The sequence below is a fragment of the Monodon monoceros genome, unplaced genomic scaffold, assembly GCF_005190385.1.
Source record: "Monodon monoceros isolate NGI ecotype Baffin Bay Population unplaced genomic scaffold, NGI_Narwhal_1 Super_Scaffold_5, whole genome shotgun sequence".
Lineage (NCBI taxonomy): Eukaryota > Metazoa > Chordata > Mammalia > Artiodactyla > Monodontidae > Monodon > Monodon monoceros.
The window spans coordinates 79205959-79220828 of NW_021703782.1; the positions used below are offsets into that span (position 1 = coordinate 79205959).

Consider the following 14870-nt stretch of genomic DNA (forward strand, 5'->3'; position numbering starts at 1 on the left):
TTTAACGGCAGCTATGCGCTGATTCCTGGACCCAATAAAGACTCCATCCAGTGTTGGCTGGGTGTCTGGCAATCTGCCCAATTATATGATTTTGGCAGAAATCTTCTAGGCCTCTTTAACTTTACTAAGCGTCTCTTTAGTCCTGTGAGACTCAGATCACTGTCTTTGGAAACCTGCATCCTGCCGTCTTCCTTGTCCTCTTTCTCTTCTTCTTTGATTGCAACACGGCCTCACTGTGCCAGCAGCTCTCTGTGCCCTGTGGACACAGGTGGTTCAGGCTCCTTCCTCCACTTCCTGAGCTTCTGCTGCTCCTACACAGTTTGAATGTTATCGTTGCCTCAGTCTGAGTTTCCACGTGCTTTATCTCTTAACGACTCGATGAGGTAGGTATTGCCCGCATTTTACAGTTGTAGAAACTCAAGTCCAGGAGGTCAAGGCAACCAGCTCAAAGTGACACAGGCAATGCAGAACCTCAGCAGAGTTCGGGTTCCCCAGAAGTGGACAAGGACTTGGAGGCAAGTCGCTTGTTTTGGAGATGATTCCAAGAAGCACGAGTGAGGACATAGGGAAAGGGAGCCTAGAAGGAGAAAAGCTACTGAGGGGACTTTGAGGAGTGGCCCCTGCTATGGGTGAGCAGGCTCCACCTCGCTGGAAAACAGCCTCCCACCTGACCTGACTCTGTCAGCGCAGGTAGAGAATTGCCCGGCATTAGTGCTGCCACACTGCCCCTTGTGCCAGTTTTTGGGACAGGAACCTCCCGTGGTGCCAGACACGCCCTCAGGCAGGGGGTCTCAAGGGATGCTGGCTGGAGACCAGCTCCCCAGCTGCAGGTGAATCAGGTGGGCCAAGGGGATATGAGCGCAGCATCAGCAGCGTCACCGCCGCAGGTTTCCCAAACCTAAAGCCAGGCCCCTTTGCACCACTCTGCCACAGCACCCTCTTTCCCCAAAGCAGCACGTCACGTCGGCATAGCCCCTTCCAGCTTGCGGCATGCTCTGCAGGTACACGATCTAATTCAGTCCTGCCAGGGACAGGTGGCAGTCACCACGTAACCCCTATTTTGTAAATAAAAAACTGAAACTCAGAGAAATGAAGATACCTCCGAAGTCACTCCACGGGAGAGTGCTGCAGCCGGGGTTCCAGCCCAGCTCTGACTGCCCCTGAAACTCAGCCTGCAGTGAATGCACCCGGGTGCTTTGTACGTAGGAAAGCTACCTCTCTCCTCTGCCGGCCTCAGAGTCTCTGCGCCTGCCACCCACTCCTCCCGGACACTGGGCCGCATGCATGGAGAACAGGACGCAGACCTGGGCACAGGACAGCCTGTGGTCACTGACTCTCCACCTCCTTCATCTGGGTGACGTCCCAGTGGGCAGGGAAGGCTGGAGAAAGCATGCCTGCTGTGGCAGGACAGCTGGGAGGGGGATGTAAGGACTGGGGCAGGTATTGGGGGCTCACCGCAGCCCAGACAGAGCCTACAAACAGTGGCAGTGCCAGGGAGCCGAAGGAACGCAGAACTGGGAGGCCTGGGCCGATCCTTCAGTGCTGTGTGGCCCTCTGAGTCCAGTTCTGTCACCTGTCCAGTGGGGACACAAACTCCACTCTCCTGGCCCGCTGCACCCAGTGAGGCCCAGCTTGCTCAGCTGGGCCAGCCTTTGTGCACTGAGGCCACAAGGTTGAAGGGTCAAGGCAAAAAAAACAAGTTCCCATTCTTTTCTTATTTCCCCCTCAGTATGCTGCCTTTCATTGTTTTCCGTATTATTCCAAAAGGAATATTCACTGTAGACAAAAAAAAAAAAAAGGACCAAATAAGCAAAACAAAGACTATAAAAATCCTGGTATCACGGCTTCCCTGGTGGCGCAGTGGTTGAGAGTCCGCCTGCTGATGCAGGGGACACGGGTTCGTGCCCTGGTCCGGGAAGATCCCACATGCCGCGGAGCGGCTGGGCCCGTGAGCCATGACCGCTGAGCCTGTGCGTCTGGAGCCTGTGCTCCGCAACGGGAGAGGCCACAACAGTGAGAGGCCCGCGAACTGCAAAAAAAAAAAAAAAATCCTGGCATCCAGAGACAGCCGTTCCCTACACCATTTCCCATGTGTGTGCATTATATTTGCAAAACGGAATCATAATATGCATTCTGTTTTTAAATTTCAGCTGGGTATACCCTCTCCATATCCTTAAATACCCACTTAACACCATCAGTCTTCATACTTTGCTGCCACTGCCCACCGTGTGGAATGGACTCCACGTGCTGGCAGTGCCCTCACACACCCCCAACTGAGACCGAGTCACGAAACAACACTCACCCTTACGGGGAAGGCTGCTCTCTAATATTTTCCTTTTTTGGTTTGTTTGTGTTTTGTTTTGGTTTTGACCCTAACATAATCCACTAGCTCAGTTCATGGCCCGCTAAGGGGTCTTGTCTGCGGTGTCCCACTGCCAGAGGAGCCGGATGCCCTCTGTCGGACAAGGGGTGTGTCCCGGGCAGGGCTCTTAGAAACAAGGTATCCCCCAACATGGACTCTGTGCACATCTCTAGTCATCGCCTCTGGTTTCTAGAAGTAGATTCCCTGAGTCAAAGGAGAGGGCATCTGGGGACACGGCACAAGTCACCCTCCAGGAGAAGAGTCAGTGAGGATTCAGTGCCCATTTCCCTCATCCACACCAAGTGTTCTAGTTTCAGGAGCTTTGGGGGAAATTTTTTTGCTGGTTCAGCAGATGAGGAATGACATCTAATCCATTTTCTTATTTTTACTTTTCTAAGGATGAGAGGGAGGCTACACTTTTCATCATTGAGTCATTTCCAAAATGTGGCCACTTTTCCCAGTCCTGGGGTGAGCCTGCTGAACACGCCTCCCGGGGCATCCCCAGGGGCACAGCCCGTGTTCCACGTCCAGCCAGGAAGCTCCACTCTCTGTGCAACTACTAAGTGGTTAGTGACTGGCTTGTGACCCACAGGATACAGCAAGAGTGACGGGAGGTCACTTCCAAGATGTAATGACAGACAGTCTGTCCCTCCCCTCTTAGCTGCTGTTGCCTGTGTTCCCTCCCCTCCCTTCCCTCCCTCCTGCTCACTGCCTCTTCCCAGCCCCACACCTCTCTACTTCTCTCTCTCTCTCTCTCTCTCTCTCTTTCTCTTTCTTTCTCTGTTATATCTCTGGATCTGGGAAAGCAAGCACCCATGTTATGAGCTGCGCTGAGTAGTCGTCCACCCAAGAGCGAACTGAGGGAGCGCCCAGGCCAACAGACAGAAAGGAACTCAGACTCTCGGTCCGAACAGAATCCTGCAGCCTGTGAATGAACTTGGGAGCAAGTCCTCCCCAAGTTGAGCTCAGATGAAGCCACAGCACCTGCCTGTGAGACACCTTGAAGCAGAGCAACCCAGCTAAGCCGTGAGCAGATTCCCAGTCCACACAAATGGTGAGATATTAAATATTTGTAGTTTTAAGGTACTAAATTTTGGAGCAATGTTGTCAGAGAGGAATACACAGCTAACATAGGCTGCGGGCCCCATGACCCAGTCCCTCCCTCCTCCCCTTGCCCTGCTCCCCGCTCCAGCCCCGCAGCCGCCTCCCTACACCCTCTGACCAAACCGACTTCTGCCTGCCAGTCTCTGCCCCAGTGGTGCCTTCTCCCTCTTGTCATCCGGTCCCAGAAAATGTCACCCCAGGGAGGCCTTTCAGGGTCTCCTACCCAGTGACTCCCTCGTCCTCCCTCATGGCACCCTGCTTCATTTCAGGCAGGGCACTTGCTCTCTCCTTTCACGTGTCCCTGGTGTCATGCTTCTGTCCATCTCCCCTCCAGACTATGAGTTCCTTGCAGGCAGAGACCACTCAGTCATCTTCAGCACCGCACCTGGCCTCCCAGGGCACCTGGGACAGGCTGAGTGCTTGGCTGCTCAGTGATTAAAGGGGAGAATTTGGGAGCACCCCCCTTCTTGATTTTTACCAACTCAGTCTGTGGAGATGAACACTAGTAACAGGAGGTCGAGTTGCCTCTGAGGCCGGGGGACAGCCAGAATGACCTCTGTGTAACTCTTTCTGCTCCAGTTGCTCCCCCGAAGCTTGGTGGACACCATAGACCCAGGAGGCTGCCTGCCCCCTGGCGTCCAGCACTAGAACTGCAGCCCCAGGCCGGGATACGGCAAAACCAAACAGGCACCTTTATTTGTGTGACCTTTCAAGGCAGTTGCTCTCCACAGTCCCAGATGAGCAAAGAAGCAGGACCTGCAGGCTTCAAGGGCAGTGCCAAGGACCTCGGAAGCCTCCCTTGCCCCCTCTCTCTGTCCACCCCAGGTGTCCTCTTCATGCGTGAGGCATCCTCATCTCGGCCAAGACAGTGATTCTACCCCTGCTTCCAAATGAGAACCCTGAGGGTCCAACAAGAACTAGTCCTGTCCCTGGACATTGGACTTGGTTTGTGGTGCCTCTGCCACTATGACAAGGAGATATATGCCAGAGGAGAGACCTGTCTTGTCCAAGGTCACATAGTGATTCAATGGCAAAGCTTATACTTTGGTTAGGATTAGATTCGGCTGCATGTATCAAGAAATCCCAAATAATGGTGGTATAAACAGGAGAGAGAGATTTATATCTTTCTCATATTAAAGAACCCTAGAGGCAGGCAGTCCATACTAATCCTGGGCTGTCCATCATGGAAGATGATAGATGATCTGTCCTGCTCCAGCATCTTAGTATATGATTTCCATCATCAAAATGGTCCAAAATGCCTGCTGGGGCTCCAGCCTAGACCAGCCATCATGGCTGCCTTTCAGATGGCAGGAAGGAGAAAAGAATGAGGGCACAGGGGACCCCCTCGGCTCTGTCAGTTCCATCTGACCATCTGACCTCCTCAAAATCTCACAGCTTTTTTTTTTTTTTTTTTGCGGTACGCGGGCCTCTCACCGTCGCGGCCTCTCCCGTTGTGGAGCACAGGCTCCGGACGCACAGGCCCAGCGGCCATGGCCCACAGGCCCAGCCACTCCGCGGCATGCGGGATCCTCCCAGACCGGGGCACGATCTCGCATCCGCGGCATCGACAGGCGGACCCCCAACCACTGCGCCACCAGGGAAGCCCTCTGTTGGCTTTTGTCTACTTGTCCCTTGTAAGTAGATCTTGGGAAATCCTTTCCTATTTCATAAATGGAGTGGGGTGGGGTGGAGTGGGGATTGCGGGGACTTTTAAGCAAGCAGCGTGTTCCTTAAAAAGATGTGTCAAAATTATTTCTCTATAAGTCAAAGAATAGAATGCATTGACCCCACCATTTTTGACCCTCATGGTGAATATAGTAGGAAAAATAATCCACAAAAAATAAAACTGATAGTGGTTAAAACTGCTCATGGTAAATTTTATCATTAACTAAAAATTAGTGGAAGAAAAATATATTTGAAAACATTTTGATACATATAATTTGACCCTGGAAAACTGACTTGGTAGAAAGAATGATCCCTAAAATTTACAATAACAGAATCTATAGTCAGTAAATTATGATGTCGACCCGAAATAAAGTAATTTACATTTAAAAATTGATCCTGATAAAAATAATTCAGTGAATTCAGTGAATTAAGGATAAAAATGGATAACCTAGAATTGATGTTCTGTTATATGTTTTATCTAATATTATCTCATTTACTTTTCTAAATTTATTTTTTATTGAAGCATAGTTGAATTACAGTGTTGTGTTAATTGCTGCCGCACAGCAAAGTGACTCAGTTATACACATATATACATTCTTTTTCAGATTCTTTCCATTATGGTTTATCACAGGATGTTTAGTATATTTCCATGTGCTATACCGTAGGACCTTGCTGTTTATCCATTCTCTATATACCAGTTTGCATCTGCTAACCCCAAACTCACACTCCATCCCTCTCCCACGTCCTCCCCCTTGGCAACCACCAGCCTATTCTCTATGTCCCCGATTCTATTTCTGTTTCATAGATAGGTTCATTTGTGTCATATTTTAGATTCCACATTCATTTACTTTTTAAATACTTAATAAACTTCATATTTTAGAGCAGTTTTAAGTATATAGAAAAAGTGAGGAAATAGCACAGAGTTCCCATATATTCCTTCTCATTGTCCCTCCCCTGCAATTTACTCCATTTTTTAACCTTGCAATAATGTGGTTCATTTGTTAACATTTATGGACCAATATTGGTACATTAACAACTAAAGTCCATAGTTTGCATTAGGGTTCACCGTTTTTGTTATACGGTGAGTTTTGACAACTTCGTAATGTCATGTATCCACCATTACAGTATGGCCCAGAATAGTTTTACCACCTTAAAATCCCCTGTGCTCCACCTATTCTTTCCTCTCTCCCTCCCCTCAAACCACTGACTACTGATCTTTTCACTCCCTCTATAGTTTTGCTCTTTCCAGAATGTCAGATAGGTGGAATCATACATTATGTGGTCTTTTCAGATTGGCTCCTTTCACTAAGCAATATGTATTTCAAGTTCCTCCACGTTTTCTGGTGGCTGGATAACTCATTTCTTTTTACTTCTGAATAATATTCCGTTGTATGGATGTACCTAGCACTGTTTGTTTATTCAGCCACCTACTGAAGGGCACCTTGATAGCCTCCAGTTTAGGGCAATTATGAATAAAGCTGTTAAATATTTGTGTGCAGGTTTTTGTGTAGACATAAGTTTTCAACTCTTGTTGGGTAAGTACGTAGGAACATGGTTGCTGTATCATATTGCTGGTGAGACTGCGTTAAGCTTTGTAAGAAACTGCCAAGCTGTCTCCCAAGGTGACTGTACCATTTTTGCCTTCCCACCAGCGATGTTGTGCCACACCATCACCAGCATGTGATGCTGTCGGTTTTCGCATTCAGCCCTTCTGATAGGTGTTTGGTGGTATTTCGTTGTTGTTTTAATTTGCAGATCCCTAATGATGTATGATGTTGAGCATCTTTTCATATGCTTTCTGCCATGTGCTTATCTTCTTTGACGAGATACCTGTTCGGATCTATTGCCCATTTTTAAATTGTTTGAGTTTTGTTTCTTGAGTTTGTGAGAGTTTGTTTTCTCTGTGAGACCTTGTTTGTCAAGATGCTGTTGAATTTTAGGAGTTCTTTGTGCATTTTGGATATGCTTGCTTGCCATCTTTATATCTTCTTTGCTGAGGTGTCTATTCAGATCTTATAACCATTTTTAAATTGGATAGCTGTTGAGTTTGAAGTGTTCTTTGTATATTTCGGACAATAATCCGTTATTAGATAGGTGTTTTACAAATATTTTCTCTCAGTCTGTAGTTTGGCTTTTCATTTTCTTAACAGTGCTTTTTGCAGAGCAGAAGTTTTTAATACCAATGAAGTTCAACTTACCAACTTTTTCTTTTGTGGATCAAGTTTTTGGTGTTTTATCTAAAGAGATTTTGACAAACCTAAGGTCACCTAGATGTTTTCCTATGTTATCTTCTAGGAGTTTATAATTTTCCATTTTCCATTTAGGTCTGTGCACCATCTTGAGTTAATTTTTGTGAAAGGTCTACGTCAAGGTTCATTTTCCTTTGTTTGCATGTGGATGTCCAGTTGTTCCAAAATCCTTTGTTAAGTACTGTCATTTCTCCATTAGATTACCTTTGCTCCTTTGTTAAGAATCAGTTGACCACGCACATATGGTCACCTTATTTTTGAGAAAGGAGGCAAGAATATACAATGGAGAAAAGACAGCCTCTTCAATAAGTGGTGCTGGGAAAACTGGACAGCTACATGTAAAAGAATGAAATTAGAACACTCCCTAACACCATACACAAAAATAAACTCAAAATGGATTAAAGACCTAAATGTAAGGCCAGACACTATAAAACTCTTAGAGGAAAACATAGGCAGAACACTCTATGACATAGATCACAGCAAGATGCTTTTTGACCCAGCTCCTAGAGAAATGGAAATAAAAACAAAAATAAACAAATGGGACCTAATGAAACTTAAAAGCTTTTGTACAGCAAAGGAAAACATAAACAAGACAAAAAGACAACCCTCAGAATGGGAGAGAATATTTGCAAATGAAGCAACTGACAAAGGATTAATCTCCAAAATTTACAACAGCTCAATATCAAAAAGCAAACAACCCAATCCAAAAATGGGCAGAAGACCTAAATAGACATTTCTCCAAAGAAGATATACAGATTGCCAACAAACACATGAAAGAATGCTCAACATCACTAATCATTAGAGAAATGCAAATCAAAACTACAATGAGGTATCACCTCACACCAGTCAGAATGGGCATCATCAAAAAATCTACAAACAATAAATCCTGGAGCAGGTGTGGAGAAAAGGGAACCCTCTGGCACTGCTGGTGGGAATGTGAATTGGTACAGCCACTATGGAGAACAGTATGGAGGTTCCTTAAAAAACTAAAAATAGAACTACCATACGACCCAGCAATCCCACTACTGGGCATATACCCTGAGAAAACCGTAATTCAAAAACAGTCATGTACCACAATGTTCATTGCAGCTCTATTTACAATAGCCAGGACATAGAAGCAACCTAACTGTCCATGACAGATGAATGGATAAAGCTCATGGGGTTTAAAATAATGGCTGCCAACCTCTGTCAGCCTTTCAGCAATCAAAAGCAGCAATGAGGCAGTTAGCACTCAGATTACACAACCCAATATTTGGAAGACAAGGTCCTTATCTCTCATCCTGGCTCCAGCAAGTGCATCAGGAACATGGCTCTAAGGCTGCTTGTCACAAGAATGGAGGTTGGGGGATTGTAGCTATACCATGCAAAATTTGCTGAAGTTCACCCAAATTTACCAGCCTCTTCATGAAGCTCTCCTCTGAATGCTGTAAGTATAGTTGGACTAGACTCCAGAGTTCCAAAATAATTTTTCAGACAGTGGTGGCCAATTCAGTAGTTGTTTAGGTAGAGTGATGGACTCCTGGAGCTTCCTATTCCACTATCTTACATGATGTTACTCTCAATACCTTCTGTGGCTGATAATATTCCACTGTATGCATGTACCATATTTTGTTTATCCATTCATCATAGGGAGGATTCTACTCTTTCTCTTCAGCCAATAGGTGGAACTAGGGCCCATGGGTAGACATTCTAGAGAGGGAGCTTTGAGATCAAAATGGCATTTTGACCTTCACAGCTGCCTGCCCAAAAAAAGAACAGGGCTCACACACAAAGGGAAGTTCCCCACTGATGCAGAGGTGGTCCACGCAGAGGTGTGACATATTGGAACTAGCCAAGAAGGGCTCCCTGTCTAGTTGATTGGCCTGTTGATGCCAACAGGAATCTGGAGAAAAATTAAATCACACTCCTCCATTGTTCTCCATTGTACCATCCAGGACCCACCAGCCCTGGAGGTGAACAGAGAGCCTGTCCAACTTCCCCAGGAAGGAAAGGGTACAGAGAAGGAAATAGGAGGAACTGATTGGAAACTTTTGGAGCTCTATCTGAAAAGAGAAATTCTAGGGATATAGAGTGACAAAGTAAAGCTCAAGGCTCTTTCTGAACAACTGTCATAGGTAGAGTGATGGACTCCTGGAGCTTCCTATTCCACTATGTTATGTAGGGTCTGTGGCTCCTCATAGAGGTTTTGATAGGGGAAATGTTTTTTACTTGGTTTTCTTTTTTAGTGTAAGATTATAACACATTTCTCTTTATAGTAAAAGCAAACAGAAAATCAGGATACAGTGGAATAACAGGAAGAGTAAACTTGACCTAATTAACATGCGTAAAATAATACACACAAAAACTGAATAATACACATTCTTTTTAAGTACACCTGGAACATTTCAAAAATTTACCATATTATGGACCACAAAGTAAGGTTCTACAGATTTCAAGCAACTAAAATCATACAAAGTATATTCTGGGTCACAGTGTAATTAATTTAGAAACCAGTATCAAATATTCTACTGGAATATCCCTGTTGATTTAGAAATTAAGAAAATATATGCTTAAGTAAATCAGGGCTCAATGAAGAGAATATATTGAAGATTATAAAATAGTTTTAACTGAAGGATAATAAAATTACCAAGTATCAAAATATGTATGTTATAGTTAGAGTCATGCTTAGAGAAAATTTAGAGCTTTAAAAAGCCCATATTCAAAAAGAAGAAAAGCTAAAAGTCAATGAGTTATGCATCTATCTCAAAAAGTTTAAAAACAACAAAATAAAATCCAAAGAAAATAGAGGGAAGGAAGAAATAAAGTTAGCATAAATTATATAGAAAATAATAGAGAAGATCAATAAAATTCAGATATTGTTTCTTTTAGGACATTAGTAAAATTTTTAAAACCTCATATTGATACTAATGAGAAAAAAAGAAAAAGGCATGAAAAAATCATTATCAGCAAGAAAAAGGGGACATGGACATAGATTACGTAGACCTGGAAAAGTTTACAATAGGGTAATATGGACAACTTTTTGCCAGTTTGAAAATGTTGAAGTAATGGAAATTTCTCACAATATACTTTTTTAAAAAAATCTTCATTGGAGTATAATTGCTTTACAATGGTGTGTTAGTTTCTGCTTTATAACAAAGTGAATCAGTTATACATATACATATATCCCCATATCTCTTCCCTCTTGTGTCTCCCTCCCTCCCACCCTCCCTATCCCACCCCTCTAGGTGGTCACAAAGCACCGAGCTGATCTCCCTGTGCTATGTGGCTGCTTCCCACTAGCTATCTATTTTACATTTGGTAGTGTATATATGTCCATCCCACTCTCTCACTTTGTCCCAGCTTACCCTTCTCCTTCCCCATATCCTCAATTCCATTCTCTAGTAGGTCTGCGTCTTTATTCCCATCTTGCCCCTAGGTTCTTTATGACCATTTTTTTTTTTTAGATTCCATATATATGTGTTAGCATATGGTGTTTGTTTTTCTCTTTCTGACTTACTTCACTCTGTATGACAGACTCTAGGTCCATCTACCTCACTACAAATAACTCAATTTCGTTCCTTTTTATGGCTGAGTAATATTCCATTGTATGTATGTGCCACATCTTCTTTATCCATTCGTCTGTTGATGGGCATTTAGGTTGCTTCCATGAACTGCCTATTGTAAATAGTGCTGCAATGAACATTGGGGTGCATGTGTCTTTTTGAATTATGGCTTTCTCTGGGTATATGCCCAGTAGTGGGATTGCTGGATCATATGGTAATTCTATTTTTAGTTCTTTAAGGAACCTCCATACTGTTCTCCATAGTGGCTGTATCAATTTACATTCCCACCAACAGTTCAAGAGGGTTCTCTTTTCTCCACACCCTCTCCAGCGTTTGTTGTTTGTAGATTTTCTTATGATGGCCCTTCTAACTGGTGTGAGGTGACACCTCATTGTAGTTTTGATTTGCATTTCTCTAATAATTAGTGATGTTGAGCAGCTTTTCATGTGGCCTTTATTCTTTTCATACATTTTCCTTCATTTGTTTCTTAAGTCCCTTATTTCATTCATCAGGTATACAAAGAGGTGGCATGGCATTGCAAGAAGAGGATGGACTTGACATCTCTTGAATAAATATTTATTGTTAGCCTGCCTATGTGTGCCAAGCACTGGAACATTGCAGTCACCATGATTAGAGCTATATATAAATATATATGCTTTGTAAATAAAGCTCCCATAATTACAGTGATATTAACAAGCGGTTTATAGTTCAACCTTCAAACACATTTTCAGCCACATGTACTGCACAGAGGGAGGGAAATTCTGTGTTAGTGCTGACATACTGTACTGCTCTCAGATTCAGAAACACTTTGCTAGAGAAAATCTCCCCTAGTGGCTTACCCTGGCCAGCAGCTAGCTAGCTCCTTTCTTAGACAATAGCTAGTCCCCAGGTGTTATAAATTTCTAATTGCAAATATAAAACATCCTGTTTTAAGGAAGTTGCTGCTGAGAACCAGGGATCCAGTTTTAAATGAAAAAGACTAAGTGTGAGGGCATGAGAAGACAATTGGGAGGAAGACCAGCTCCTTTACATGTCGTGGGGAGATGTGACTTAGTGTGAAGTGAACTCCAGGAAGAACCCCCAAAAGAGTGGTTTTATCTTCCTCAACTGGCGGTGAGTGCTGGGGAATATCAGGTAATGTGGTAGTGGTGTGATGCAGAGCTCTAAGAAGCACATGTATCCAACCCTATGTCTGCTGGAGTAAATAAGAATGTCTTGTTCAGCTTCTCTTTGGGTGGGATTGGCTGCTGGGGGGTTTCTAGAAGCAGCACCCAACTCTTTATGACTCTTTTATAACAAATATTTTGTAATCCCCTCTTCTACTCCCCTGAAATGAAATTCATAGATAAAATAGCCTAGAAAATTGACTGTATAGTAAAACTGTGAAAAAGTTATTTGTGTTTATATGTAAAGCAGAGTTTTTTCCTCTACATGAGTGACTGGCAAGACAGTCACATGTGAATTAGGACAAGGACAAGGTTAGAGAAACTTCTCCAAAATGGGGGACTGTTCTGTACACAGCAGGACAGTAAGCGTCCAGCTGGCCCACTAAATGCCAGGAGGTGCCCCTGATCATTGTGACAACCAAAAATAACCTTGTGAAAGTCCAAAGCACCCCTGGGGGCTTCCCTGGTGGCGCAGTGGTTGAGAGTCCACCTGCCGATGCTGGGGACACGGGTTCGTGCCCCGGTCCGGGAAGAACCCACATGCCGCGGAGCGGCTGTGCCCGTGAGCCATGGCCGCTGAGCCTGCGAGTCCGGAGCCTGTTGCTCCGCAACGGGAGAGGCCACAACAGTGAGAGGCCCGCGTACCACAAAAAAAACAAAAACAAAAGCAAAAACAAAGTGCCCCTGGGGGGAGATGTTGATCCCACAGAGAACCACTGATGAATGGAAATTGACCAAACAGCCCCAAGAGAATGCTCTTTTGCTATTTATTGGGTTAACTTTGCCACTTAAGGGAATCTGAGGCTAGAACAAGACCAAACGGCTCCCAATTTAACAAAAGACCAAGCCCCAAATGATTTACCCAAAGTCAAACAGCACAGGGGCAAAGGTCCTCCCTGAACAGTACACTTTTAATCTGAACCCGCACTTTGGGAGCACTGTCTGCTTCTTTGATTTCAGGGTCAGCTAACCTGCACGGAGCACCTGCTGTATGCTATGTTGTTTCTTCTCCCTGCCTCCTTCCTTCCTCACCCCTAACATCTAGTAGAGTATAATTTTTGTACCAACTGGTTTATTGACTGTTACAGAATCATTAATACTGTAGTTGGTTGCCTTGCTTACAGTATTTGTTACGCCACCTCCGTGCCCTACCCCACAACTGGGCCTTTAACCAGATGATAACTCAATGTCTGCATCCTTGGAATCATCCTTATATCTGGTCCTTGTCCAAGGCTGAGCCGTGTGAATGACCCACAGCTCGAGAAGGGACCGAGATGTTCTCTTAGAGAGCCAAGACCCTCCCGTGTCGGTCTAGGACCTTTCTCCACACAGTATGGCTTTAAGCTTTCACTATCCCCTGTTTTCAGTGTTCGGTGCCTGTGTGGCCTCAACAGCTTTAGCAATCAGTCCCTTCTGGGGATTAGCCTCTTTTAGCTGACTCATCTTGGAGGCCTTTGTGCGCAGATTAGGGAGTTTTGCTTGATCAGCACATCCTTAGCTTTACCAGGGCCTGGATTTTAGCAGGATTCCCAGAATCTCTGTCGTTTGTTTTTTGTTTTGTTTTATTTTGTTTTTCCTTACTCAGTTAAAACGAATGCAATTGTCTAGAAATTTCTCTACATTTTGTTCATGAGGCAATAGCTGATGGGAGAGGGAGTGATCATGGTGTCAATGATTCACCAAAAGTAGATCTGTCCAAAGATTCCTTTTGTCATGGATCTATTTTTCCTGACCTTTTATGTAAGCAAAAATCCCCAGGAGGCTGGACTTCATCCACATACGTACCTTTGAACATGTTGTCTAGCTTCAAGAAGGAGTTAAAATTGTTATTACTAAAATTATTTGCATTTAAATAACTCAGGGTAAAAAGACAAATAAAATCTTTTCAAGTTGTTCACAGGGAGATAAGACATAGAATCACTTCCTACATCCTCCTCCACTGCAAACAAGTTTGAGGGATAAATAAGGGGCTCCAGGAGCTTAGCCACAGACCCACTTTCAGGTGGGGACTTCAAGGAAGATTTCCCGGGAAAGGAATTACATAAGACACTGAATAATACCACAGCCAAGTCCCGGGGGCTCATTTTGTTGTACATAAAGTGATAGAAATGAGAGTTTTGGGTTTGGTCTTCTTTTTGGAGGCATTATAGAGAAGATACAGGCAAAATCAGATGGGAAGTGAGATGAGGGCAACCAGAGGTGTCTAAAATTGCCTCTCTAAATTTTGGAGGGTGGGAGAGCTACCTATGGCAGCTGTGAAGTCAGAGAGGCTCTGAGAGGGAGGATGAGGTGTGTCTCTTTCTTGGGCTCTATTGCAAACACCAAAACACCCATCAGGTGAGATAAAAACAAAGTGAGCCACAGGTATATTCTTGGAACGTTGTTGCTATTTCCCCTTAATTCTAAATGGTGTTTGCTGAACTGAGAGAAGGAGGGGAGGGCGGGACAGAGATTCAACTCAACCAACAGCTCTGGCTCTGTCTGCTTTTTACAGGTGTTTTGGTGTTTGTGTCCAATGTGGTGGCTCTCTCCAAATGAACGGTCTCCCCAAGTGTGGATAAAAATACTTGAAGGGCTTTAGATGAAGGTTTCACACTTGAAATATTTCCTCCTTTCTCAGCCCAGGATAAACTGGCAACAAATCCATCTTCCTTCCTCATGCTTGGGCCTCACAGCTGGGCATGCCCTTTCTATGATAACCTCTCTTGGGAAGTATCTGGATGGGCACAGAATGCTTGCCAGCCTGCTGCCTACTGGCCAGCTGTTCTTGATCCCCCTACTA

At 44.5% G+C, this 14870-nt stretch overlaps 1 protein-coding gene across 3 annotated transcripts in view; it reads left to right on the forward strand.

Moving 5' to 3' along the window:
- The first annotated feature begins 4931 nt into the window (after nt 1–4931).
- TDRD7 (tudor domain containing 7) overlaps nt 4932–14870 on the forward strand; it is a 102627-nt gene continuing 92688 nt past the window's right edge. The window contains exons 1-2 of one of the 3 annotated variants that reach the window (XM_029203040.1): nt 4932–5100; nt 11857–12035. The gene's annotated coding sequence lies outside the window, so the exon portion shown is untranslated. The remainder of the gene's footprint in view (nt 5101–11856; nt 12036–14870) is intronic. The other 2 variants (XM_029203041.1, XM_029203042.1) reach the window with 2 other exon arrangements.